This window comes from Bidens hawaiensis, unplaced genomic scaffold (genome assembly GCF_021521415.1).
Source record: "Bidens hawaiensis isolate Kalapana, Puna unplaced genomic scaffold, B.hawaiensis_p1.1 tig00026004_1, whole genome shotgun sequence".
Lineage (NCBI taxonomy): Eukaryota > Viridiplantae > Streptophyta > Magnoliopsida > Asterales > Asteraceae > Bidens > Bidens hawaiensis.
In genome coordinates, this window is record NW_027494183.1 from 141,123 (window position 1) to 168,508 (window position 27,386).

Genomic DNA, 27,386 nt, shown 5'->3' on the forward strand with positions numbered 1-27,386 from the left:
CGAACCACTCTCTTGCTGCCCCTGTTAGTGTCAATGCGAACATGTGACATCAATAAGGCAGCGTCCAACCACTAACACCACCTACCGCAATAAAGTTCTGGAGATGATCACTTGGATCAGTCATACCATTATACTTACCCACCGATGTAGGTATCTTAGCATTAACAGGAAAGGGTGCCGTGGCAATACTTGCTCTAAACTTTGATTTTTCAGCGAAGGCCGCGGGGCGGTATGGTTTAGTAAAGTCTTGTTCCGCATTGCTATGGTATACGGTATGGCGGACTATGTCATGCGGACGGATGCTTTTTGCTTGAGAACTCATCCTACTGTCTCCAGTATAAATACTGTAATCTCCCGGGTGGTAGGATGAATCGTAACCATCAAACTCATCTAAATAAGATGGCATCCGCATATTTATGCGAGGACGAGGACATAGCCTCGGAAGTTCGCCAAACTCTAGTTCCGTCTGTTGACTGTAACGGGTTTGACTTCCTCGCACTGTTGGCGGAGGAGAAGGAGATCCCCTAGGGGATTCCTCATAATCCAACGTGCGGGCGTGAAGTTTCTCGTTACGCTTTCTACGCTCGTATTCAGCCACCAAACTTTGTTGTTGCACGTGGAGCCACTCTTCAGGAGTCAAGGCTCCTCTGGATCTGGAATTACGTCTATGAGATCTCGCCGCGTCAGAGTCACCTGAATCATTTTCTAGATCCAACACTGACTGCTTTCGGCGAGTTTCTTCCGTAATCCGTCTGAGATTACCCAAATTAGAACCTTCCGGTGCCGAGGCCCGTCCCATATCTGGGGGGGTGATGCCGGTTGGTGCTGTGACGTTCGCTAGGGCAAAACCCCCAGGTGTTACGTCAATGTTCCGTGACCTTGGAGCTGTGACTCGCTCAAGAGTACCGCCACTTGGAGTCGTGATGCGTGCAAAAACACTAAGACCCGGAGGTGCTTCTGTGTTAGTTATACGTGACTCAGTTGCAGGGGTCCCGTCGGCCCTTCAGGAAGTTTTCTCATATCAAACGAACCAAAAAACCAACGAAAACTATTGTTGTTCTAACACGTCCCACGGATGGCGCCAATGAAGAAACACGAATCCACTCCCCGGGTATGGGTCCTGGATCCAATGAGTCCACAGGGTACAATACGACAACTACTACCACGATATGAGTAAGGTTTCCTAAAGTCCAGTGACCGTAACCTGCAAAACAAACACCGTGAGTCTCGTTACAGGAAGGACAAGAGGGGGGTCTTCCTGTAACTACCCTCCGGCGTGAAAATCAGTAACGTTCGTAATAAAGAAAGTACTGAAGTACAAAGACTAAGTGTAGTCATAATATAGGTGAGTGAATGAATACCTCATACCATTTGACAAGGTATTTATAGCCGAAGGATGAAGGAAGGATGATTGGGGCAGCTGTCCTCTTCTAGAAGATCTCTTATAACCGTCTGGACACGTGTCCTCTTGTGATAGGTTGAGCTATACGTCTCATGTGCATTAGTATAACAACCTGGACACGCGTCACCAAATGATAGGACGGATTGCACCCTGGCCATGTGCACGGTTATAACAACCTGGCCAGGTGTCCTTTATTCATTGGTTAATATGTTATGTATTTCCCAAGTTAGAATCGTAAGCTTTCTTCTAGAGAGTATTTGAGTGATGACAGTTGTCCTGCTAGCACTGTCCTCCAGTTGTTTAAGCGGACAGATGTCATGTCTTGCGGATGACTTTTGAGGACGCCAGGATGCTTCCGCGTGTGTTATGAGAACGTTCCTCCTTACTCGTAACATGCGGGTGGCTCAAGTGTCCCGCGGGTGGTTTATAAGAGGGTTCTCTATGACCCGCGGGTAGTATTTAAGGATATTTGGGTTTTTTTTTGTACCCTACCTCTACAGTGACTTAAACATTTATCATTGCCTCATCCCCTAAAGATTATTAAATGTTACGATCCACGAAAATGAAATGAAGGGAACTAAAAAGCTTGTAGAGTCTCTAATGGAGTATCAACTTTAGGTTATAGGCAATGTAATTTGTTATACTGTATAAACATAAGTTTTTAGGTGGTTTGCTAAAGGTTACAAGTACGGACAATAAAACACAAATTGTCATGCTTGGGCTTAACAATGTCATCCCTACACGTTTTTTCAATATATTTAGTCAATTCTATGCAATTTTTTATGTTCAGATTCTTATAACTTGAAAATGGTATAAATCTGTTTATTGAAATTCAAACTTGTTGACAAATTGTATAAATCTCTATATCTTTCAATAAAGTTAAAGACAAATTAACTAAACTCCGCATTTTATACAAATTTAGTTACTTCCTTATGTTGTGAATAAACTTAGAAGATTGCATTTAACATTTACTAGAATTTCATTTTACTCGAGTCGACTATTGAAACATGTTTAACGAGCAGTTACAATGTCTTGCGGATACGTAAAATGTATAAAATTTTCTAGTAATGTAGTTTATATATAATACAACACGAAAAAAGAAAAGGAAAAAAGATTCGATGATTTACACGAGTTCTTTTGTGGTTCTTAAACTCACCATGGAAATGTAAAATGTAGAATATCCATATATTTTAGAGAGAAATATAAAAATAAGTATATATTATACGGATTAATATTTTGGCTGGTTTCCAAAATATTTGGAAAACGAAGACGAGCAGCCTCATCTTGGAAGGCTAAGATTATGACATCATCAACTCCAAAGTGCAACTTTTCTATCCTATGTGATTTCTAGGTTCATTGCTTTACAAAACAAGTTGGATTCTATTCTATCTGATCACTACCCATTACATATTAAAAGTAGGATTAAGAAGAATGAGTTGCTTGATAATATATTAAGATCATTATCTGTTTATTTTATTAATGGAAAAAGAATATTCCTTATTGTAATGTTTTTAATATAAAACTGGTGGAGCACATGTATCTTAAATTTTTGAGTAATATAACCTTTAATGCTATATGTTATACAATGCTAAATTGTTAGGGGTGTTTAAAAAAAATCTGAATCTATATCCGTATTCTAAATATTTAAAAATCCGAATTCGAATTATTCAAATCTCGAATATCCGAATTTTCGGATTCAGATGGTGATTTTGAAATTTTTGGATAGTTCAGATATTCGAACTATTCAAAATATTCTTTTTTTAGTTACTAAATAATAAATATTATTTATATATTTTCGATAAAAAAATTTTATTTCGGATAATTTTTTGGATATTTAGGATATTTTAGATATCCGAAATATTTGTTAAGTAGTTCTTTAAATTTTTTATAATAATTATATTCAACCTAATTTTCAGAATCTTGCTCCCTATCCGATTGGATATCCGAAAGGTTCGGATATTTGAAGTTTTTTCGGATATCTGACTATGAACACCCTACTTAGCGGGTTGGTACAACCAGCGTGGTGCGTTTATTAGTCGATGTGAATTTTATCGGTATAGGATTACTAGAACTAAACCAAAACGTAAATTCTTAAACACCCAACTCCTAGGTATCGAGTTATGGCACTGGAACTAAGCATAAAGGCAAAACCCACGCCTTGCGGATAACCAACGCAGATTTGGTCGGTATTAATTATAGCAACGTATACATAAATTAGTAAGCCAAAAAAACTATAAAAAAAGAAGAAAAACTTGTGTGGCACCACCTCGTTGCGCCATGTGTCCCTATAAAGTTTTTGCGTACTAATATTTGATTTTTATTTTGTATAATACTAAAAGAAGATCATGAGACGCTTTTACTACCGTCACGTATGCAAAATGAGATTTAACTAATTAAACTCTCAAATAAATTCTATGGTTTTAACATGTATTAATTGATAGAAAAAAGAAAAGAAAACATGTGATTAGTAGTTTTGCAGGTGGCCCCACCTCCATTGCAAGTGAACCTTTCGACACCCTCTTTAGCTTGAATGCAATGGCGTTCATCAAGTTAAAGTATTATGAGGCATGGTAGTAGCGAATTGGCGATGTAATTTCAAATTTATGTAATTTTTTGTAATCGCATGTTGTCCTACTCGTGAAGGTGTTTTAATAAAGTTTATCTTAAAAAACGAAGCCACTTGAAGCCTCCGCAACACATGGTCTAATAACGAGAATCTTTATATCCGAGCTCCCTCATAGAGTCATAGGTAGTTTGTGTTCACTATAGCATGTTTGTTATATATATATTTTTTCTTTTTGACATTTAACGCGTCTTGTGACCTTCACGTCCAGGCATGCGTGGCTTATTTCTTCTATGGTCGGAGCTCCAAAGATTCAAAAACGATGTTTTCTTTTTTAATATTGATTATTCTGGTCTAAGTCAATAATCTCCAACTAAAATGTTCAAATTAATAAATGAAAATCCATGAAAAAAGAAAATAAATATGCACCCACACACGTATACTAATCCTCCTTTACTGCACCGTCCTCTCTCTATATATATACCATCTGCCACTATATACAATGACACTTTAACATCATAACTGCGTGTCAACTCCAATAATATTATTCGAGCTTCCAAACACAGTCCAAATTAATAAATAAACTAACACTCATGAAGGGTGTTATTAATGGTGTAGTTAAACCATGCAACCTAGCCAGACCAACTCATCTGGCTAAGGTCTTACACTACACCACTCGTACCGACCATCGCACCCGGCAGTTGAAAGTTATCAAGAGTTCTTGGAATAGCGAATCGGGTCAAACCCGAGTGGCCAATCGCGTGGCTAAGTTGGGTCATAAGTGGAGGGAGTATCAAGGGATCAAGAATTGGGAAGGGTTGCTTGATCCTTTAGATGATGATCTTCGGCATGAGATACTCCGGTATGGCGATTTTGTCGAAGCCGCATACCGGAGTTTCGAGTTTGACACGTCATCACAAGACTATGCCACGTGTAAATTTACTAAAGATACAATGTTGGATAGTTGTGAATTAGGGGGGTGTGGATATAAGGTGACTAAAAATTTACATGCCACGTGTGAGGTTCAAATGCCAGGTTGGATTGACAGGGTGCCAAGCTGGACATCTGCTAATTCCAGCTGGATTGGTTATGTGGCGGTTTGTAATGATGAGAAGGAGATTGCACGATTGGGGCGGAGGGATGTGGTTATTGCCTATAGAGGAACCGCCACGTGTCTTGAGTGGATCGAGAATGTACGTGCCACGCTGACGTCATTGTCTAATGACGTGGCACATGAAAAGAAAAGAGCAATGGTACAAAAAGGGTTTCTTAGTATGTACACGACAGCAACTCCCATGTGTCCAAGTCTAAGAGACATGGTGAGGGAGGAGATGTCAAGAATAATTGAGACGTATGGCGATGAGCCACTTAGCGTGACGATAACTGGTCATAGCCTTGGTGCGGCCCTAGCCACGCTCACGGCCTATGACATAACCTCGACATTCAAGAACTCCCCAATGGTGACCGTTGTTTCCTTTGGTGGACCACGTGTTGGAAACAAGCATTTCCGATCACAATTGGAAAATAGTGGAACTAGAATCCTGCGAATCGTGAACACGACCGATGTGATCACGAAAGTCCCAGGATTCTTGGTTGATGATAGCAATGACATGACAAAAAGAAGAGTTCATGTTTCAGGGTTGCGAGGATGGCTACAAAAACAAGTAGACGAAACCAATTGGTTTGGATACACTGACGTGGGCAAAGAACTTCGACTTAGCAGCTACGCGTCACCATATCTCACCAAAAGCGACTTTGCCACGTGTCATGACCTAAAAACCTATCTTCACTTAGTCGATGGTTTCGTGAGCTCTACGTGTCCATTCAGAGCCACGGCAAAAAGACTATTAGCCGGGGCGAAAAATTAGAGGTCACAAATTTTGTTAAGACGACTAAAACATAGTACTCAAAGAGCGTGACATTTTTGTCCGATTTTTACCACCAAAGTAATTGCACTACAACGATCGACGGAACAAGATGTCAATTCAATTGGTGGCAACACGCATTTTACGAACGAATTTGTGATTGTAAATACCCAGTTTTCTAGTATCGAAGGTGTCACTTTACAAGAAAACATGTAAAATTTTGATGTCACCAAAAGTGTATAGATTCCAAGAAAATAGGCAAAAACCCTAATGGGAAATAATGATTGAAGCAAGTCAAGTAAATGGAAAAGTAGTTTTGGAAAATGGGTGTTTCTTTTTTTCGTGCAGGCTGCAGAGAAATGATAACAGCAATGATCACCTTTTGTAAATGCATGCATATCGATCCATGTATGTGAGCTAAGTTCCTTGCACCAAAAGTAAACGACTACCCTTAGTTATCCAACCACAAACTTTTAGTGCTCTTATAACAACTTCTGCCAATCATTTAGTTTGATCATTACAAGGATTTCATCAAATGGTAACATTTTAATATCATAAATTTATTGGTTTTTTTGTTATGTTAGGAATAAGAGAATTTAATTATATATTTGAATGGCAAGTATGATTTAAAAATAAACCAGGACAAAACCAAAATTACATGATAAGTTAAGTCTAGTCGGAAGACGATCCAAAAGTAACCTCCTGCAACTCAATATATTAACCTTCCTAGGCATATATTTGTTCCATCTAATACCTTTAACTGAAAACGTATCATCTTGTTCGAAATCCTAAATCCACTTAATCGGCATCGTTCAAGAAAATGTCTTAAAAGAAACAATTTCATCTCATTTCATTATGTGACCGGCCTCTAATTTAGCAAACAATCTTTTTAACCTCCAAATTGAATAATCTAATTCACCATCTTAATTTTATTAAGTATAATATTTTCTACTGATATCATACATTTTGTTGGAACTAAAATACAAGATAATACGTTGTAATTTGGTGTTTGTTGTAAACGTAATATTAATTAATATGTAAATGCAAATTATCTTTAGGTTTTTGTATTTAAGTAGTCAAGCAAATTGAACGATACACTCATGTAGTTCGATTCATGTAGTTCGATACGTACGTAGCTAGATAACTAATTGGAATTTACACATATATTTTATTATTTTTACAATAAGAAGCTTATTTTTTTTCTTATGTTAAATACCTTTTAGATTATTCACGTAATTAGGGTTTTGTTGGAGGTACATGATGAACTGGTGACTAGCTGCCTAGCTGGATCTCTTATCAGTTTTAAAAAATGTAAAGAAATGGCTAGTAAAAAGGCAAATTAAAAAATATTAATTAGCCTGGATTCTTTATGCATTTGTATAGTTTAGAGAACAAACATCTACAATTTCCTAATTAACGATATTATAAAACGAGTGTAATTAATAATAGTTTTATTTGCCCTTTATAATTTAGCTGAATATTTTGAAACACACGTTAATTTCGTCTAATAAAAGTCTCTGTTATGTTCTAACAAGAGTGATAACAAACTACAACGTTGGTCATGCATAAAGTAGATAGATCTTACAATCTGAATACAATGAACCATCTTCGTTGTTAATATTAATTAAATAACTATTTCATAATTACAAAAGTTGAATTTTGTAACAAAATCGGTATCATCGGCATTTTATTTTGATTTTCTACTAGAAAATGAAAGGCAATAATGTAAGACTAATTAGCAAGGATCAACCAAACATATATTATTGTTCTTCTAGAAGGCTAAGAGTATATCACTATTATTGATAAACTAAAGTTTACAAGGAAGCAATTAAGGGTGGTGGAAGTGTTCTTTCACCCGTAACTTATCAAATCTGATGTTGAATTTTTCATCTTTAGTTTTTGTGATAACTTCACTGTGCGAACTAATGATTTACATGCGTGTATTTTTTGAAATTCGCAATCGTATAGCCAATAAGGCCTGATTAGAGAGAGGCGCGCGGGGGGGGGGGGGGTCAACAGTCTCCGACCCTAACACCACACTAGCCCCAAATTTTTAAATAAAGTGTTTAAACTCAATTACTTAATTCATTTAGCCCATTTTTATATTAAAAAAATATGTATTTTTAATGTTTAAACTTAATTACTTAATTCATTTAGACCATCTTATATATATAACAAATGTACAACCAATCATAACAAACAAGTTCAATTAAAAAATATAATTGTTTCTATAAAACTATTTTTACTAAAAGCTCAAATTTTTTCTCGCATGCTGCGCAATTTTTTTTTATGATTTTCAAGACCCTGCTTAGAGCATTTGCCCATATTAACGCTCCAAAATGATTTTCAATTTGTCTCACTGTGTGGTGGATTAATGGTTCTATCATCAAACTTAACTCGTTAATTAATGCCTAATATGATCACTTGTTATATCATACTATGACTTTTTATAAGCCAGTAGAACTCATTAAGTTGAATAAGTGGATTTATCATCACATAGTTCACTAACACCTAATATGAATTGTTATAAACTGAAATGGTTAGATGCAGTCTAATACGAATGATATATTTCGCTGTAAAACAATTCATTTAAAGGATTGTTTATTGATTTAGAACGCTTTATTTGATTTGCCGGAAATGGTGAATGTTTATATATTTATTTATCATTCATTAATAACAGTTATTACCGTCTTAAACCATCATTGGTCATCTGTCAATGATATTCACTTTTGATCGGTCGGAAATATTGACCGGTGATTGTGTTGTTGGTGATACATGAGTGAAAGGCCTATTGGAGATCTGTTCGTAAGTTTCGTGAGGGGTATTGGCAAAACTTCTATTTACGCTCAATTGCTTGAAAAGATTTCACAAACAAGTTATCAACGCATAGTAATTTCAACGACGAAGCTTATTTTGTTAATAAGTAATTAGAAGGGTATAGAATTTTTCTAAAATTGGTGCTTCCCCATAGATAATTAATCAAATTTAAAACAAAAAAAAAACAATGTATTATTCTACTAGAATACGTTGAAATACTTAGTGGACGGTTGGAAGGAAGGAAGGAGTATTATTTTAGGGCACTTACCCAAAATGGGTAGTTTGAGAAAAACGTTTGGTCATAAAACGGGTACGTGGAGGTCATAAAATGTGAAACACACTAACAACGTACTAATAAACAATTTATAGTACGTGTAAAATAAGAGCTAGTATATATGTGTCGTCCTAGACTAGAGTTCTGTGGTCTTACTATGTTGTCAGGTCCACACGTATTGTTTACGGAATGTCTTCACACCCCCACCAAACTCTTTTACGTCTTAATGTTTAAAACTTTAAATATAATTAATGTGTGGATGTCAAAACACATGGAGACAATATTATGTTAATTGGTTGACCATCAATAAACATTTATATTTATTATATGAGTAAGTTAAAGTTTTATTTATATTTTAATAAATAAATGAAAAGGTGACGTCTTTACTTTAGTTTGGTGGTATACTTTATCTCAATGACGCAATCGATTCAGATGGAGGTGCACAAAGCCATTTTAAACTTTATATAAGCTTGGTTTAGTCAACAAAAGTTAAAATTGGTTTATGATCGGTTTTGGAAACGGGTTGAAACCAATTTATTGAACGGTTACTATTGGTTATTTACTGGTTTTTGCCCGGTTTCAGTTCGGTTAATTGGTTTTAGTATAGAGAATTACAAATCAATTCCGAACCTACCATTTAATCGGTTCCAAGCCTACGGTTTCAATAGTTCCAAACCGATTTATATATAATCAGTTTCAAACTGGTTCTTTAATTTGCCCACCTCGCGATTCAAATAACAATTTTCAATTAACTTGTTATATCACTAGTAATAAATGCAAGGTGATAACTGGTTAATGTAGTTCTTAATGATTTCTATAATTATGTTTGTTTGCTTAAACTAAGGGGCATACAACCTTAACGTCATTTCCTCACTCGTCATGTGAGTTTTTCTTCAATCATTCAACATCACCCTTTAACACATTTCAACCTAGAGGTATACACTATTCTTCATCATTCTTCATTTCATATTTTTCTTTTTTATTTAATACAATTATTATATTTAATATTAAGAATTAAATTATACTAATAATTAAGTTTAATGTTAAAACAATAAAATAATAATGATAATAATAAGTGATTTTTCATACTATTAATATTTAATAAAAATCAATTGATTTTATTAAAAATAATTAAACTTAACAATTTATATATATAAAAATCAGGTGCTTTCTGGGGTTCTCTATTTGCCCCAAGTACCGTAAGATCGTGTGTTGTGGAGAAGAAGATGATATACCTCTTTCTCCACTTGGGTGCATTGGATTAGGTTGGGTTGCTAACAATGTTCCCCTTCTGGCGTTACTATGGTGGCCCCGTAAGGAGCTCTGTCCTATTTTGGAACTTATGTGGAAGATGACACCCTCTTTTAACGCCCATTTGAAGACCACAACATTCAACCTAAGTGACATTTACTTCATATAATATATTGCGTCTTTTTGTTTTTTTCTAAATTAACAATTTTCTTTTAACGATTGTAAATTTAGTGCTTTTACAAAAAGAAAAAAAGACAATGCATAGTAAAATATTATGTACTTTATAGTTGTATAGTAACCAAGAGAACTATAAAATTTATCTTTTAGATATTTTCTAAGTTTTCTTCAAATTAGGTTGTTTTTTAAGTTTTTTGTTTTTAAATAAAACATCATTCATGTTTTTTTTATGATTACCTAAATAGCACATTGATTTAATTTACATTGAAATAGAAGGAAAGTGAGCACTAAGATACACCATTAGCAACAAGCGACACCGTTAGCTCCTTTCAATCATAATTAACTAAAGTCCAGTAGAGTTTGAAGCATGCTTGTGAACGTGATATGGAAAAGAGAAAAACGTGTAGTGTTTTCTTTTGACAATAAATTAATACTCGAATGAAATTAATTAAAATAAAATAAAGTACACATGACAATGAATAATAAGTTTGAGTTCCTATAGAAAGAAACCTACGTGTGGTGTAGATTCTTTGATTTGAATTTATTAATTTGGGTTGACTTTGAATAAAGTACAAAAGCCCTTAAAAAAAGTCAATTTTTTCAACGCCTAAAGGATTGCTAAAGGTCACACTCGCAATTCAAGATCACGAAACTACAATTTCATTTGGTATTTGTAAAAAAATACCACATTGGTCGGTGTTTTCATTTTACAGCAAATTACTGATTACCGCGCGACCCGGTTTTTAAATCCGCATCAACTTACACGAAAAATAAATTCACTAGACTATAAGACGATTGTTTCTCGATCTAAGACTGTATGTTATGGGGCTTCAACTAGTGCGTTAACGAGGATGGCGTAGCCTGTATAGTCACGAACACCGCAACACGAGCAAAGGGGCTTCAGTCAGCTAGCGACACGATTTTGGAACGTTGGATCATTTGGATTTTGTGTGTTGGTCAAAGCGACCGTTAAAAGTTCAAACTAAATTCTAGACAGAATTACAAATTTTGTCCATTAAAAAAAGCTAAATTACGGTTCGTGTCCTTTTTTTAGTTTCTTTGCAGACGGTATCTTTTAAACATTATTTTCCTACACGTTATGTCATTTACGCTAACTGGGTTAGAAAACTCAGTTAAATACCCTCACGTGAGACGCATGTGAGGGCATATTGGTCTTTTCAATGAAGTGGTTTAAATATATTATTGTAAAAATAAATAATATATATATAAAGTGATACTCTCTCTCTCTCTACCCCTCTCCCTCCCTGTCTCCACACCAACACCACCCCTTAGCCACCAAAAACCAACTCAGTTTCTTCTTAAATCCGGCACCATCTCCGGTCATCTTCTCCGGCGAGGAAGACGACATGATTGTTATAAAGCTGTTGCAATCCTAATTAACCGCACCAATCGAAACCTTAATTAACAACAACCATCCTTCTTGTTCGCTAGATCTGAGACGTTTTTTCTCTTCGCTAGATCTGGGACAAATCGAAACCCTAATTCCTACTGCTTTTTCTTCTTGTAATACGTGTGTGGGTGATTGATTGTCAAGGCTATTCAAAACAGTGGTGGTGGATGGGTTGGAGGTGGTGGTGGTGGAGGTAGAGGCGAAAGATTCCGGTGGTAGTAGTGGCCGGACCGATTGGGGGGTTTTGGGTATGGGCGGGTTAGATGAATTGGGTTTTCGGATACGGGTTTTGGAAGAGGATGGGTCGGGTTCGGGTGATGGGCATCATTTGCGTTTGTGAACGGAAAGTGTGGCGGCGGTTTGTGAGATGGAGAGGAGGTGGTGGAGGAGGGTGGTGGTGGTGGTTAGAGATAGGTGGTTGACGGCGACGGTGGGGATTTGGGAGTGATGATGATTGGTGGGTTGAATGGAATGGTAGGGAATCTGCAATGAGGGGGGGGGGGGGTATGGTGGCCGGAGTGGTTGTGGTATGGTGATGTTATAAATTTGCAGGTATACATGAAAAGACCAATATGCCCTCACGTGCTTCTCACGTGAGGGTATTTAACTGAGTTTTTCTAACCCAGTTAGCGTAAATGACATAACGCTTTGGAAAATAATATTTAAAGGACACCGCCTGCAAGGAAACTAAAAAAAAGGATACGAACCATAATTTGGCTTTTTTTTAAAGAACAAAATTTGTAATTTGTCATAAATTCTATAAATACTAATTACTACACAATGTTCACCCACTTTTCCCCCAACATATTTATAAAAACACCCCTTTTCTTCTCAATTTTATAAACATATGTTCAATTGTTCATACTCCTTACTTCAAAACATAAAAAATATGGAATGAAATTCGTTTACCTCATATGATTCTTCGAAATAAGACATCTTAGTTTCGAAGCCGGTAAGATAACGGTTAACTACTTGGTTGAGCTGTCTTAAAGGAGAAACAGGCTAACGAGACAACCACCTCTTGATCGTTATCGAGTGGGCGCTAACAAAACTTTGGTACATTACTATTTTACTCTTTGTCCTGTTTATGTTGAATAACATTTTAGGCTACGTTTTCGAATGAGAAGACAATTATTTATGCGTTTTAGTAAATGATTTGTCAGAACGATATTTGTTTTTTCAACAAAGAGAATATACTAGAGGTAGACCCGATTTCACCACTATGTAAATATGTGCAGCCACTCTTCGGCAACTAGTGTATGCAAATTTGTCAGACGCAATGAATGAACATCTAGGAATGTCTTGAAAAAAAGTGTGCGCGATTCACTTCGTTTTTTTTGTCAATGCGTGTGTGCGCGTGCATACTTTAGTTATATATATATTTTAAAATTTTGAGTGTATACTTGACAATATTTATATATTATTTTTATCATAACTTATTCGTAGGGATCGTATCGATTTACTCACAAATATGTTTGTGTAAACCAATATTGTTTGATATCCAACGCATATACGAGGTGCACGGTGAAAAACATGGTTTTCGCGGAATGCTCAGTAGTTTCGACTGTACGTATGTTGGACGAGTTATGTGTCCTACGGCTTGGCAAGGTCAATTACCGTGGTGATCACCCTGACCCCTCTATTATACTTGAGGCGGCGGCCTCTCATGATCGTTGGTTTTGGCTTGAGTTTTTTGGTGTTGCCAAGTCAAATAGCGGCCCTAACGTTATCGATCAATCGCCGATATTTGATGACATTATCGACGGGATTGAGCCCGCTGAATCATTTTATTCAAGTGGGGAACAATTCAAGCACGACTACTACCTGATTGATGGTATTTACAACGAATGGACGACGCTTTTTCAAGCTTTTACGTCTACAATTGAAGACAAACGAAAGTACTTTACGAAAAAGCAAAAACCGACATGAAAAGATATTGAAAGAGCGTTTGGAGTTCTAAGGAAAAAAAGTTCAATTGATAGTGAATCCAATATGATTTTAGATAAGGGAGGAAATAATTGATTATACTTGTCTAATTCTACATAACATAATTCTGGAGGACCTACCAAGGTGATGTCCCACGACCATAATCGACAATCACCGACCAATAAAAACTCCAAAACGTATGAGATATCAAAAACTGTGAGGTACACGGAAACATTTGTCATAAGTTGATCGAGCATTTGTGGGATAGACGACTCGATGACCTTGTATTAGACTAGTGCTATATGTTGAATGTATTGTCTATGAATAAAGCGGATTATTGATGTGGCGTATAGAATGAAGAATATTCATTCAACAAAAACAATTATGGGTGAGCGTAAACATGGTAAAGCACGCAATAAGTGTGATACCCAAACTGATCAGACATGGCAATATCACATTATGGTTGGTTCCTCGGTCTCGAGAATACATTTAATCGTGTTTGAATCAGGTATGACGGGTGAAACTCGTTTGTTCCTATAGAGATGAGCATAAACCAGGTAAGACCCGCGATACCTAAACCAATAGACCTGGTTATATATATAATGTAGTCGGTTTTCGGTCTGAGAGTACCATTAATAGCATCTGGATTCGGGTCAAGTATGGTGGGTAAGACCCATTTACTTCCCTAAAAACAACATAAAAGTGTATGTTTAGCCCAACTATGTAGAAAAGGAGATTCCAAGATAATTTTTATTGAAGTAGTTGCTAGTTAGAGTCTAAATCGGCCCAATGCTTAAACTTGAACCCATGAAACTTTATTTAATCTATCATCTTGGGCTTTGAAATTTGTTCTTTAGAATAGGACATAAACAATATACAATTTAAAAATTTTGATCCCGATATATCACTACGTTTAAGATGTACGAAATTTTATATTTTTTACATTTTTTTTGTTTTTACGTGCTTTTAAACGGTTACAAATTATTATATCTTTTCCAACAACGGTGGTGCTTAAACCCTCACTCATGGACAAAGTCTTATCAACACCTTGATACGGTTAATAATATATTGTTGTAATCTTGGTGATTTTTTTATAATGTTTTTTATATCTATAATTTATCATTAACAATTTTAATTGGTTAGTTTGTCTTTATATAATTCAAGACTATAATTTATAATTTATGATTGATACAATTAAGTTGGTTAGTTTTAAAAACTTGAGATTTCTAAGAAGAAAATGCTTTTGTTTTGTCGGTGTTATATACGCTGACGGAGCTAGAAAGGAACTTGAAGAGCTCGTTAACGTACCTTCAACCGGCTAAACTTTATGTTAATATTGGTATTCGATGTTGTCGTTTTCTAATACTTTGACTATAAGATTGTTGTTGGTATAGTAGTGGAAACTAATATTGGTATTCGATGTTGTCGTTTCTAATACTCGAGACTAATGCTTGAACTAGAAGGAGGAAAAAAAAAGATTATGAAAACTGAATTTTCTTTCTCAATCAACACAACGCGCGCGAGGAAACTACCTAGTTACTAATTACTAGTAGTATACCCGCGCGATGCTGCGGTGACGACAATATGTTTAAACAGATTTTTAGTAATTACAACCTTAAAAACATATGGTACGATACGGTTTTTTCAAAACATGAATGATATCTTTTGTACGTTACAATTATTATACGAGTCATAAAAACCAAGTTTTATACTCGTGGCTTGGTAGTTTAAAAAAATGATCGAAACTCATTTTGCTGAGCATTTTGACATGAACCAAATCTATTATGGTAGTCACGATTGTTTGGGAAGTCTTTTGAAAATTTCATGCACGATCAAAGATTTAATGTTCACCCATAGCCAAAATGGATACATATAATTGTTATGACGCAAACCAAAACCTATTTTTTTTAAAAAAAAATGACTCGAATTCATTATACTTCTAAGATCTTTTAACCAGATTTTGACAATTTTTTTATGTCCCGAACTCATTTTACTTATTACCCATCTTATTCTGAACAAAACTTTATAAAAATTTTTATAATGACCTAAACCTATTTGGCTTACATCCCATTATAACTCGAACGTGTTTTAACATATCAAAGTCCTCGATCGTTAGCACAGAAATATAAAATATTAAAAAAATAATCGAAACTCATTTTGCTGAGCATTATAACTTGAACCAAATCTACTATGTTAGTCATAGTTATTTGGGAGTATTTTGAAACCATCATAAACGACCAAAGATTTAATGTCCACCTATAACCAAAATTGATACTTTTTTTAAATGACATGAATTCATTTTGCATATAATTATTTTGACGCAAACAAAAACCTTTTTTTTTAAATGGCTCGAACTCATTACGCTTATAACATGTTTTGACCAAAACCAGAATTGACATTTTTTTTTAAATAACTCAAACTCATTTTATTTATCGCTTGTTTTGATCTGAACAAAATTCTAAACATTTTTTATAATGACTTAAACTCATTTAGCTTACATACAGTTAAAATTCGTATTCGTTTTGATCTGTCAAAGTCCTCAATCGTTAACCCGAAACAATAAAAGTATATATTATTTAAATGATCAAACTCATTTTGACTTAAACCATAACTGATACTTTATTTTTAAATGACACGAAATCATTTTGGTTATAACATATGCATCAATATTCTTACACTTGAATGTCGACAAAAATAAACACGTCGTGATTGTATGTTTGAAATTTATTAAAACGTATTATATTCAAAGATATAAATAAAAAAAACAATGAAAAAGAATATAGATGATTATATGGGTAAACTTAAGGGGATGGAAAAGTAATTATTAATTAAATTTACAAAAGTTATAGTTGAAGGGTTAAATTTAAAATTATATTTTAGGTTCATAATTGCATATTTGAGTTGTACTCTTATGCTTAATTGACTTGTACATTATAATAAACACCTCAAAATAAAACAAAATTTACATTGAAACGTCAACAAAAATAAGCATGTTGCAATGGTAAGTTCGTTTTTGTTTAAAACACAATATATTAAAAGATTTTGAAGAAATAAACATTTTAAATAAATTTGTCAATTAAATGGGTAAAGATAGAGAGTTTATGTGTAACTACTTTATAAATTAACAAAATTGTATTGAAGTTGAAGGATCATTTTTGTAACTATATTTTAAAGTAAACAATTCTAACCGTTCAAGATGTCAAAGTTACAATACTGTCCTTAAATTTTCAAAATTTTATGCATTGATGATTGTATATTATGCAATAGTGATTGTACCTCTTAAAATTTAAGAGGTCCTTCACTCATGCTTTATATATAGCATAGATAAACGTTAATGGATATTGTTAACAATGTTAATGTTTCAACATAAAAGCGAAAACTGTGTGCCAACAAAAAAACTGTCATGAATTTATTTTGTTGGTAAAAAGAACCTTGTAGCAAACATGTGCACACAACTAGGGATGAGCAAAATCGGTATCGGTACCAATTGGTACCGGTACCGTACCGGTACGATCCCGAAATCGGTACCGATTTGGTACCGTCGGTACCGAATCGGTACGGTACGGTACCGGTATTTCCCGATTTTTTACCCTCGGTACCGGTACCGTCCCGGTACCGAACCGAATATTTCGGTACCGGTACCGGTACCGGTACCAAGAATTTCCAATTTTCGAAATCAGGAAAAATCAGGATCGGTACGGTCGGTACCGGTACCATCCGATGCTCATCCCTACACACAACTGGTATTGTTGAGGAATTTACAAGTTACAACAACTATTTCAGAGTTCATGAAACCCAAAAATAAAAAAAGGGAACTTATGATAAAAATATATATATGTAAGTCCTCTCATCACTCTCACTCACTATCTATGTGGGAAAAAAAATCAAGAAATGTTAACACGCTTCACTGCTTTCGGTTCCCATTTTTCTTCTTCGTTTCAACTCCAGTTGCTTGCCTTCCATTGCGCGCTGGCTGCTGAGCTTGTCTACTGATAACGGTTGCTTTTCGTGATGGTGAGGGTAAACGTCTTGGAATCATTGACCTGATTTAGTTGGTCAAATCATTAATCATATTTGTGATATATAGAAACTGAATCATTATAACATATATAGTAATATTAAATAATTACAACAAGTTGAAAGTAGTCCAAAATTATTTTAAACTTTTATTTGTAAATTCTTTATTAAGGAATCCGGTCAAAACTGGTCATTTTTGGTACATGTCGAAAACAAGTGCCAAATTTTTTGTCTTTTTTAAAAAATATATAAAGTTTTAATGATTGTTAAAAAAACATTATTATTACACTAATAATCTAGATCTTTTATACTTGAAACAAGAACAAGGTCATTAGCATTACCTCAAATCCGGGCTTTTTGTTGGTTTCCATTGGAATTATTCTTATTATTATTAACTTTGGACATTGTTGGAAGTTTAGCATGACTGAATTGCCAAAGCAGATCAGGTTCAGATGAGTCACTGGTGGCAGCATCAAGTTCATCCACACCATCAGTAGTCACAACCTCGAACCTGTTTCCACCTTCAAATATTGTATAAGATTGTTCCGAGTATAACTTGGAAGGATCCGGAACATATTTTTGGTAAAATGCATCAGAAATTGCAGCGTTTTTGGCTTCCCAACATCGGGCTGCATCTTGTTTGTTTACCATGACCTTATCAACCCAGTCGCCCGAGCCCGTGTCTTTGTCATCTTCTAAATATGCTTCTCCTGCACCGCTTACTGGAGGCCATTGCGGTGAATTTGCTAGTAGTTCGTCTAGATCAAAGCTTTGTGTTTTCTGCCTTTTTCTAGATTTCTTGTCAATCTGAAAAGATAGATAATGGGCCCGATTCGGATTAACGGTTTAACTCATTTGACATGTTCCACAATTTGACTAATCTATTAATTAAATTAAAAATTACCTCGGCGTTGCTTCTTCGGTCCTTGGTTTCCTACGACTTTTTGGCTCATGGTACGAATCTACCTGTTGTAAGTTAGGTGGGGATCAGGATGACAGTTTGCCACCCGGGCTTCCAGATACCTTGTGTTGCACATTTTCCTGATCCCCTTCTTTCCTTGCAAGAGCTGCCTTAAGATTGGCAATCTGTAACATTAAACATATATATTTCAATCTAAACAATCTCCTAAAATCAAAATATAGATCTACAAAAAGAGGTTATGTGAATAAGACCTGTTCTTTGAGGTCTTTCACATCTGAACTATCTTTGTGCACTTGGGCAGCACCAAGTTCAACGGTTGCGACCCGTTCAGCAAACTTAAGTGTACTAAGTGTTTCCCCAACTGCATTAAGTTCTGGGCTTATATGAAGAAACATCAATGTCTTTGCTTGCCCTCCTGATAATGCGCACAAGACAAGAAAAAAATGTTAAAACTTGTAAGCCAAAAGAAGTAAAGACTAAAAATGATTAAAACTTGAAAGCGAAAAGGGGTAAAGATTGAAAAAATATTAAAACTTGAAAGCAAAAAGGAGTAAAGATTGAAAGAAAAAAAAAAGTTGAAAGCCAGAAGGAGTAAATACTGGAAAAAAAATTAAAACTTGAAAGCAAAAAGGAGTAAAAATTGGAAAAAAATTAAAACTTGAAAGCCAAAAGGAGTAAAGATTGGAAAAAAATTAAAACTTGAAAGCATAAAGGAATAAAGATTGAAAAAAACTGAAACTTGAAAGTAAAAAGGGAGGAAAGATTGAAAAAAATTGAAGCTTTACAAAGATTTGTTATCTACCAAGTGAATCTTGAAGTAGTTGTGTGAGTTTGCTGTTTCTGTAAGGCACATGCGAGTTCTTCTGTGCAAGAGATGTCAGATGAGATCACATCGCCTAATGCTGACAGGGATTTGTTAATATGTTGTGCCTCTTTTAATCTGTCTCCAGCCACCTCTGATTTGTCAACTCTTTCACTGCCAGCTAGATCAACCAGATGCATACAACCACGAAGAACGTTTCCAGATGTTATGTCTTTCCCTTGGACATGTACAGTCAAACAACTGCAGACGTGCAGGCTTGGTTCAGTTGAAAACAGGTAAGTGTGGTGCGGTTATAAGAAAAAGATGTGGCACTACTAGTAGAGGTGGCAGACGTGCAGGCTTGGTTCAGTTGAAAACAGGTAAGTGTGGTGCGGTTATAAACGTACCGGCTCGTGTCGTGCAAAGCTGATTAACACATACCTTTATTTCCATTTTATGTATCATTTGTATACTATTCAGACTACTTTCAATGCATCCGACCCTTTTGACCTAGCTTAGCCCGTTTGACTCGTTAGAGATAAGTTTCTAACAGTAACAAAAAGAAAAAGGATATCTTTTGTTTAAACCCTCAGTAGCAAGCAGATCCCGAACTTGTTCGTTATAAATCTCAATCATTTGAACAGACACATCATACTCAAAGGCATCCTTCCTCGGTTCCGCGAGAAAAAAACAAGTCGCTTAACGCCCTATAGTTTACTCCTTGACTGTTATGCATTATAAAAAAACAAGATCTTTTGGTCCAGTCTAGATATAAAAGAAAAATAATTATATTAATTTTATATTATGAGTCTCATCTTAATAATTTTAAGTAATTCCCAATGCATCTTACCATTGTATGTGTTTTTCCTGATCCGGTTTGACCGTATGCGAAGATACAAACATTGTAACCGTCGAGAACGGACCGAATGAGCGGCCTAGTATCTGCAAAAACCTCAGCTGCAGAAAAAAAAAGAAAAAAAAAACATAATTACATAATTCAAAAAAAAAATTAACTGAAGAGACCAAAAGCAGTTTTGCAAACCATGGGTTGCTGAGGGCCCAAACACTTTGTTGAAGTTAAATGATCTACATCCTTTTCCATATTTGGCAGGGGTATTTATGGTAATTGTTCCTTCTTCTATGCTATCCACAACACTCTGCAGATTCAACTTTCCGGGCCTAACCCGACAATAAACTCTAATGTTTCCTTTAAGATCTTGGACTTGGTTATATAGCTTTCGGTTTTCCTCAACAACTCTATGATATCCAGAAGCAGCATTGGCCAAACCGTGAACATGCAGACCTACAACAACAAGGTTTTAGAATAAGTATTGAACACATAGCTCGTTTTCGTTTGAAATGTTAAAAAGCATACCAAGATTCTGAATCTCATCATGGAATTTCATTTGCATGAACTGCATCCCAGATTTTATGATTGAGAGAGTTTGTTTCAGATCCTGTGAAACAACAAATCATATAAGAGGCCAAAAGATTTAAAAAGTCATATAAAGTGATTGAATGTACTTCAAAATATATCATACCTTGATATCTTTTTCTTGTATATCAAAAAGCATTTGATATTTCATCTGTCTTCTTTTCTTTTCTTCATCAGGAATGGAGTTCTCATGAAAGTTTTGATTTTTCTTCACAACCGCGTGTTTTTTGTCTTCCACCTTGAATTTACAGTAAAAATTGAAAAAAAATGTCAAATAATGTATTTTAAACCCGTAAGATAATGTCTTTTTAATGAACTATATTAGAAAGAAAGAAAAACAGAAAAAATATAACCTTTATCTCATCAGAAGTGTTTTTTACAAAAGTCTTGTTTCCAGTGGAGGTATCTTTAGCTGCAACGTTTTTCTGTTAATAAAAAAATTTAAAGATGTAAAAAAGTGTGATTATAAAGGCAACATGAAAAATATCATAGCTAAAAACCTTACCAATTCAAATTGGTTAGCGATTCGATTCTCAAATTCTTCCATGACCTTACTTAGCACAGATTCTACAAGCTGCACAATCATAATGAGATAAACAATATTAATATATAATCCCAAACACCCCCCAAAATCAGAAAATTACAATGGGAACCTCATCTGGCTGACTGGCTTCTTATCCATTAGAATTGCACGGACAAGTGTATTCAACGATGAATTAGGCAGCATAGAAGCATAATGTAACTATCAGGATTAGCCAAGAAATAATTTTTTTTTTTGGGGTGGGGGGGGGGGGGGTCTAGATTACTAACCATTTTGCTATTCTCAGTTTTAACTAAGTATTCATCAATGTTTCATTCATTGAAACATCCCGTGACAACGAATTCTTGAACGCTTCTGAGTTTTTGCGTACAAAGTTCTTGTTAACCGCAACTGGTTTCACATTCCCACCAAATTTCCAAGCCCCGTTCGCACCCTTTTGTTTCCACTCGTGGTAGGATTTAAGTGCTAGAATACAGTTCATGATTCTAGCCGATTTACCTCCCTAATAATTCAAAAATAATAATAATAAAATAAAAAATAAATAAACTAAACATAAAGTATTCATTACATCATTCAAAGTTCAAACACCTACTTGTTCCAAAAAATAAACCAGAAAGTTTCTAACATTTTCAAAACATTGATATATCGATAAAGCCGCTTCATCGGGCACAGAAGCCGAATCACACGGGCCTTCAACCACCTAAACATGATCAAGAATTCCAAGATTTCTATGAACTTTGAATAATCTTTAATAATATTATTACAAAATTTACAATTTTTATAAAAATTACCTTATTAACAGCTCCTGGATCAACCTTATTAATCACATAGCAAAGAATTAAGCCACTTTTTAAAGCAACTCTAAACTCTTCCTCAGAAGGCTGAGCTGGCAATAGTCAACTAACTCCAATAGTCAACACCAGAACATGTATACAACAATTTACTAAAACATTTTTGTTGACCGAACCGTACCGTACCGTACCGACTCTAATGAAGACGGAAAAAAACCAAAAAATTACTCAAAACAAACGAACCATCGAATGACAGTAATGGGATTCATATAATCATACAAATATTGAAAGTAATGTTCAAATCATACACATATTAATGCACATCCTGATTATAGCCATATATGTAATGCCACTCCCATCATGGGTTATAATATCCCAAAAACACAATAACAATTCCATATAATTAGCAACAGTAATAAAACCCACCAACAAAAACTGCATTAATCATATGAACTTAAGGTTTATATCATTTATACATCAAGAAAAACCACCAGTCGATTACAAAAGAAATCTAAAATATTACTACATAATATCTATCATATGAAAATCAACATCGATCGATCTAAACCCTCAGTGCATGAGACCTGCACATGGGGCAAGTGTTTTTGGACAGTAACCAAGTCTTGATGCACGCGGCATGAAACTGATGCCCACAGTCGAGACGCCCGATCTTGTGGCTATTTTCACAGTTGCACAAACAAATAGAGCAGGTGATCACCTCTTTACCGACCTTCTTTCCTCCTCCTCGTGCCGTGTAGACAAGCAGATGCTTTGAAATTTCTTCTTAGGGTAAACCGGAGCCTGCACTTGGTTGCGGTGCAGAATCATCTGCCTCCATCATAAAAGTTTCTTCCAGTGAGTCATAGTCCGACATGTCTTGTGGTCTTGTATACGGTATCATGTAGTGGTTTTGCGTTGGTTGTCGATTGGTGTTGGGGATGTCGAGAATGAAAACATCGTCAAGAAACGAAACAAATCGAAGGTAGGGTTCGCCCGTGGCGTAATGAACTGGAACGACTTGAACGTTAACGGGGAATATAGGAACACCGTAAGCGGAGTAGCGCGGAATGGTGTTGTGATAATAAGAAAGATTCATCGTACAGGTTGATAAGAGAAACTATGGAGGAGTAATATCAACAATGGAGTAATGATCGATAAACTGATCTATGCTGCCCTTATATATAGTTTTATTAGTATTATTAGGTAACTTGCTCTACAAGCTTATACTTCTAACGGTAACTACTAACTACCACTTCAAGAGTTAATTAGTATTTGTGAATCAAATATTATCATGATTTAGTTACTTAACATATTTTGTTTCCTTTTTTATTTTTTTTTAACGGCCAACTAAGTAACGCCGGGTATCCCATACGTGGCCCCCAATGGCTAAAGGTAGCCCGAGCCGGCCACTAGTCCGGACGGACGGAGCCCCTAGCGGTCCACCTGTTGAGGGATTCACCGGATAAAACCCGACCTCCACGCCCGCCAAACGGCACGACAGCGAGGAGCCGGTAAAACCGGGTGAGATCAGGACTCGAACCCTAGCAAGCCAGGTTTCCTTTTTTAATGTTTCACCGATTTAATTATGATAAAAAAAGTATATTTTGTTTCCTATTCTATATTTTCTATCTTTGTTTGTTGAATCTTAAGTTTATTTAAAAGCAATTTTTATTAAACTTTTTTAAATTTTATCTTCAAGATTTACCTAGTCTAATCCTCTCCCCCATTTGAAATTTTTATCATCTCATTTAATTTAATTCTTTTAACTATAACCCATATTTCACATTTTTCTTCATACTTAATTTGTAAAACACAAGAAATCTATTCACCGTACTATCTTTGATATGGACCGATTTAAGATGGTCAATTTTCTGTTTTAGCTTTTTATAGTACACAAACACTCCCAAGAATCTAAAGAAGAAGTGAACAAGACATTGCTGTTAATTTTCTATATTTTCATTATTCTTTCAAATGCAATTACATGAACTATAAATATGCATCCATGCGATACAATAACTTGAGGGAACGTGGAGCACTAACCAAACCACTAAATATAATAAAGCATAATAAAGAAAAAAACTATGAAAACGTAGACTATGTGATCTAACATCAATGCAGTACGAAGTGGAAACATGTTTGACTACACCATGGCATGTATCACTATGGTGGCTAGCAAGTGTATCTCAATATAAAAGTATATGTATCAAAGGATTATCGAGGGGTTCCTCTATGGTGGCTAGCAAGTCTTCTTCAACGACACATTGTTCACCGACTGTGAGTCGGTACTTTATTTCCAATTTAAAATAACTTTATTTTTTAGTTTTAGAAAAATTAATACACATAATGAAAATTACTACAAATTACAAATATCTTAAACTCTAATACAAATTATGGATATTAATTCCATATACAAAAATTAATATAAAATCAACTTAGAGTTAAATTACAAAAAGTACAAAAGTAAAAAATAAACTCTAGCGATAAATTTGCATTGGGCTCGGTTTTAGCTTATCTATCATGAAAATCATGTCTCAAAAGATTCAACATCCAGGCCATGTAGTCAAATATAGTGTTGAGACTCTGTTTTACCACATTTCTTATGATGATATCTTGTTTTGGACCCAATTTTAACAAAGTATCTTGTGGCGATATCATGTGTCGTGATTAGTTTTAACAATCTTCATGATTTATTTTAAATATGTTAAAAAAGAAGCCGATCATTGAATTTAAACCAAAACAACATTTTATATAAAAGTATAAAACACTAGGAAATTGAAAAGAGGTACTAAAGCAAATGGGTAGTGTGTCCGTTAAATGTGAATCACCCACGTCACCCCGACCCAAACATCATCCATGAATATGACATTTTCATAAAAATTATTATGTGTTTATGATGACTATTACGTACGCATGCATGTCTTAACTTTTTTTAAAGAAAATAAATGTTCTTACGATGCCTATTATCAGTGGTGTATCCAGAAATATTTTTCTACGGGTTCGGAAAATTTCGAGCGATGGACGATCGATTGTTTATCAATTAGATTTGGGTTTTCTATGGGTTCGATGTCAAAATACACTAATATATAACAATTAAAACAAAATTTTGTATGGGTTCGTCCGAACCCGTTCCCTTAAAGCTGCCTACGCCCCTGCCTATTACATGTTTTAACTTTTTATTTGGCCTTTTATTTAAACCTATTTGACCAGGTTGCTAATCTTGAAAAACTATAGTCGTAGTTCCAAAAATTAGTACGAGGTTGAAGATTTCGTTTTACTGTTCGTAATTTTTTTTAAATGGTTCAACACAAAAAAAATTTACAGCTTTGGAATTACCCTAATAACCTATTAAACTTTGAATTTTTGTGAGAAGAGATGTCATCTGTCTATGTATATATGGATCTTGACGCTCAATGTCTGAATCACCCAAGAAACCATTAAACAAGAAACCGCTATAGTGAAAAAGCCCTATTGAACCTGGCATAGGAATACCATTGATTTTCCACACTCATTGTTGCAAACCCTCTTTTATCAGGCGTAGAACCGGACTCAATATAAAATAACATAAAAATGATATTTCAAAAAGGGTAACTTTGTAAAAGGTAATCAAGTTGGCAAGTTTTAAAAGTGTTCTAATTAGGTTACTCAATTTAAGTTTAAAAGTTTTTCCAATTAAGACACTCAACTTTTATATTTTTTTAATTATAGGTTTTAACATGTTTTTTTTTTTATTTTGGTTTTAATGAGAAATCTTTTTTCTTTTTTTTTCTGAGGTGGATTTGAAGTAGTAACGTGAATTCTATTTTTTTAATATAATTAACGTTTTTTAGTTCTAAAGTATACTAAATATATTGTAAATCCTGGACCCACATGTGTAACACCGCGTCTTATACTCTCTTCAATTTGAGACTAAATATAATAACTTAGAAAATATAAGGACAAAAATGTAATTCTGAAAATCTGAACTCATCGCGATACGCGACGGGGTAAGATTTAACCCATCGCGTAGCGCGATGGACTTGCACGTAAACCCAGAAAAGGGCGGCGTAGCAATACGCGACGGCCTAATCACCAAGGTCATCGCGTACCGCGATGACCAAGCTAAGTAACGTGGACACGTGTCCAACCACGTGTCAACACGTGGCACGATATGACAGGCCACATGTCACCACCAGATAAGGCGACGTAAAATTGCGGCGCCGCGGTACGCGACGGGTCACAAGGAACCCATCGTGTACCGCAACGGGGTACAAAATCGCCTATAAAAGGGAGAGATGAGTATGAGGCTTTCTCATCCCAAACACACCTCCATTTACACACACTTAAATTCGAAAGGCGTGCCCCATTGCCGTAACAAGCCGACATGCCATTTTCTCGTAATTCGTGCAAGGAACGGAGTTATAATCAAGTAGCAATCATATAAGCGAGTAGATCAAGATCCTGCCATTTTCTTATTATCAATCTAAGTATCCAAGCTAAGGTAGGAGTTATGTTTAAGTTATTTGAATTATAGCTTAGAATATCAATCGAGGCTATGACCTTTAACCTTGATCGTATTTTACAAACATTCACAATCAAGTTTTTATAAACGTTACTTCATGATAAAGTAATGTTAAACAAAAGATATATTTTGACAGGCATGTAGTAACTGTAAGGGGGATATCATTAGTAGTAAGTTTCTTGCCTAAGGAAAAGTAATTCGTACAAATCCCAATCAACCGAGGGACCCGTTTACTTACCTGGAGAAACTTACCAACGTGTTAGAACCTATTAAGCCAAAGCCTGCTATATCAAACGTCACATAAAACTAAATGTTTTCATTCACAATCAAAGATAAACAATTTCAAGGTTAAGCTTAGCAATCATAGCTTAATCAAGAAACACCATTCAAAACATTCATACGTACCTATTTATGTATAGATTAAGTACCATTCACAATCAATCAATCAATCAGTCAAGGTTTTCAACACCGACAGTACAGATGAATACGTTAACCTTTTTAATCAGTCAAAACATATTTATACTCAATGAGACGAACATATGTTTGTCTTAACGAGTCAATCAATGTCTACATGAGATCATGTGTTGGGTCCATATTTGGTGGTTTGTACTTAGTTCTAAGTGTTGTTGGGTTTCGTGGTGGGCTATGTATGTAAACCGAGATCACTAAGGGATCTCGATGGGCTTTGGGCTCG

The 27,386-nt window shown here is 35.1% G+C and overlaps 2 pseudogenes across 1 annotated transcript; one reads left to right on the top strand and one right to left on the bottom strand.

Moving 5' to 3' along the window:
* The first annotated feature begins 4,327 nt into the window (after positions 1-4,327).
* Positions 4,328-5,888, top strand: LOC143572736 (phospholipase A(1) DAD1, chloroplastic pseudogene; annotated as a pseudogene).
* An 11,702-nt stretch (positions 5,889-17,590) lies between these two features.
* LOC143572745 (kinesin-like protein KIN-14I) lies at positions 17,591-23,290 on the bottom strand (annotated as a pseudogene). The gene is made up of 18 exons (XR_013142316.1): positions 22,990-23,290; positions 22,779-22,871; positions 22,195-22,298; positions 21,996-22,103; positions 21,704-21,905; positions 21,530-21,600; positions 21,368-21,436; positions 21,216-21,287; positions 20,969-21,100; positions 20,803-20,884; positions 20,470-20,730; positions 20,278-20,384; positions 19,831-20,192; positions 19,428-19,688; positions 18,877-19,040; positions 18,619-18,789; positions 18,045-18,510; positions 17,591-17,729 (listed from the first exon to the last, which is right to left on the bottom strand). The product of XR_013142316.1 is annotated as a kinesin-like protein KIN-14I (transcript).
* Positions 23,291-27,386: the final 4,096 nt, after the last annotated feature.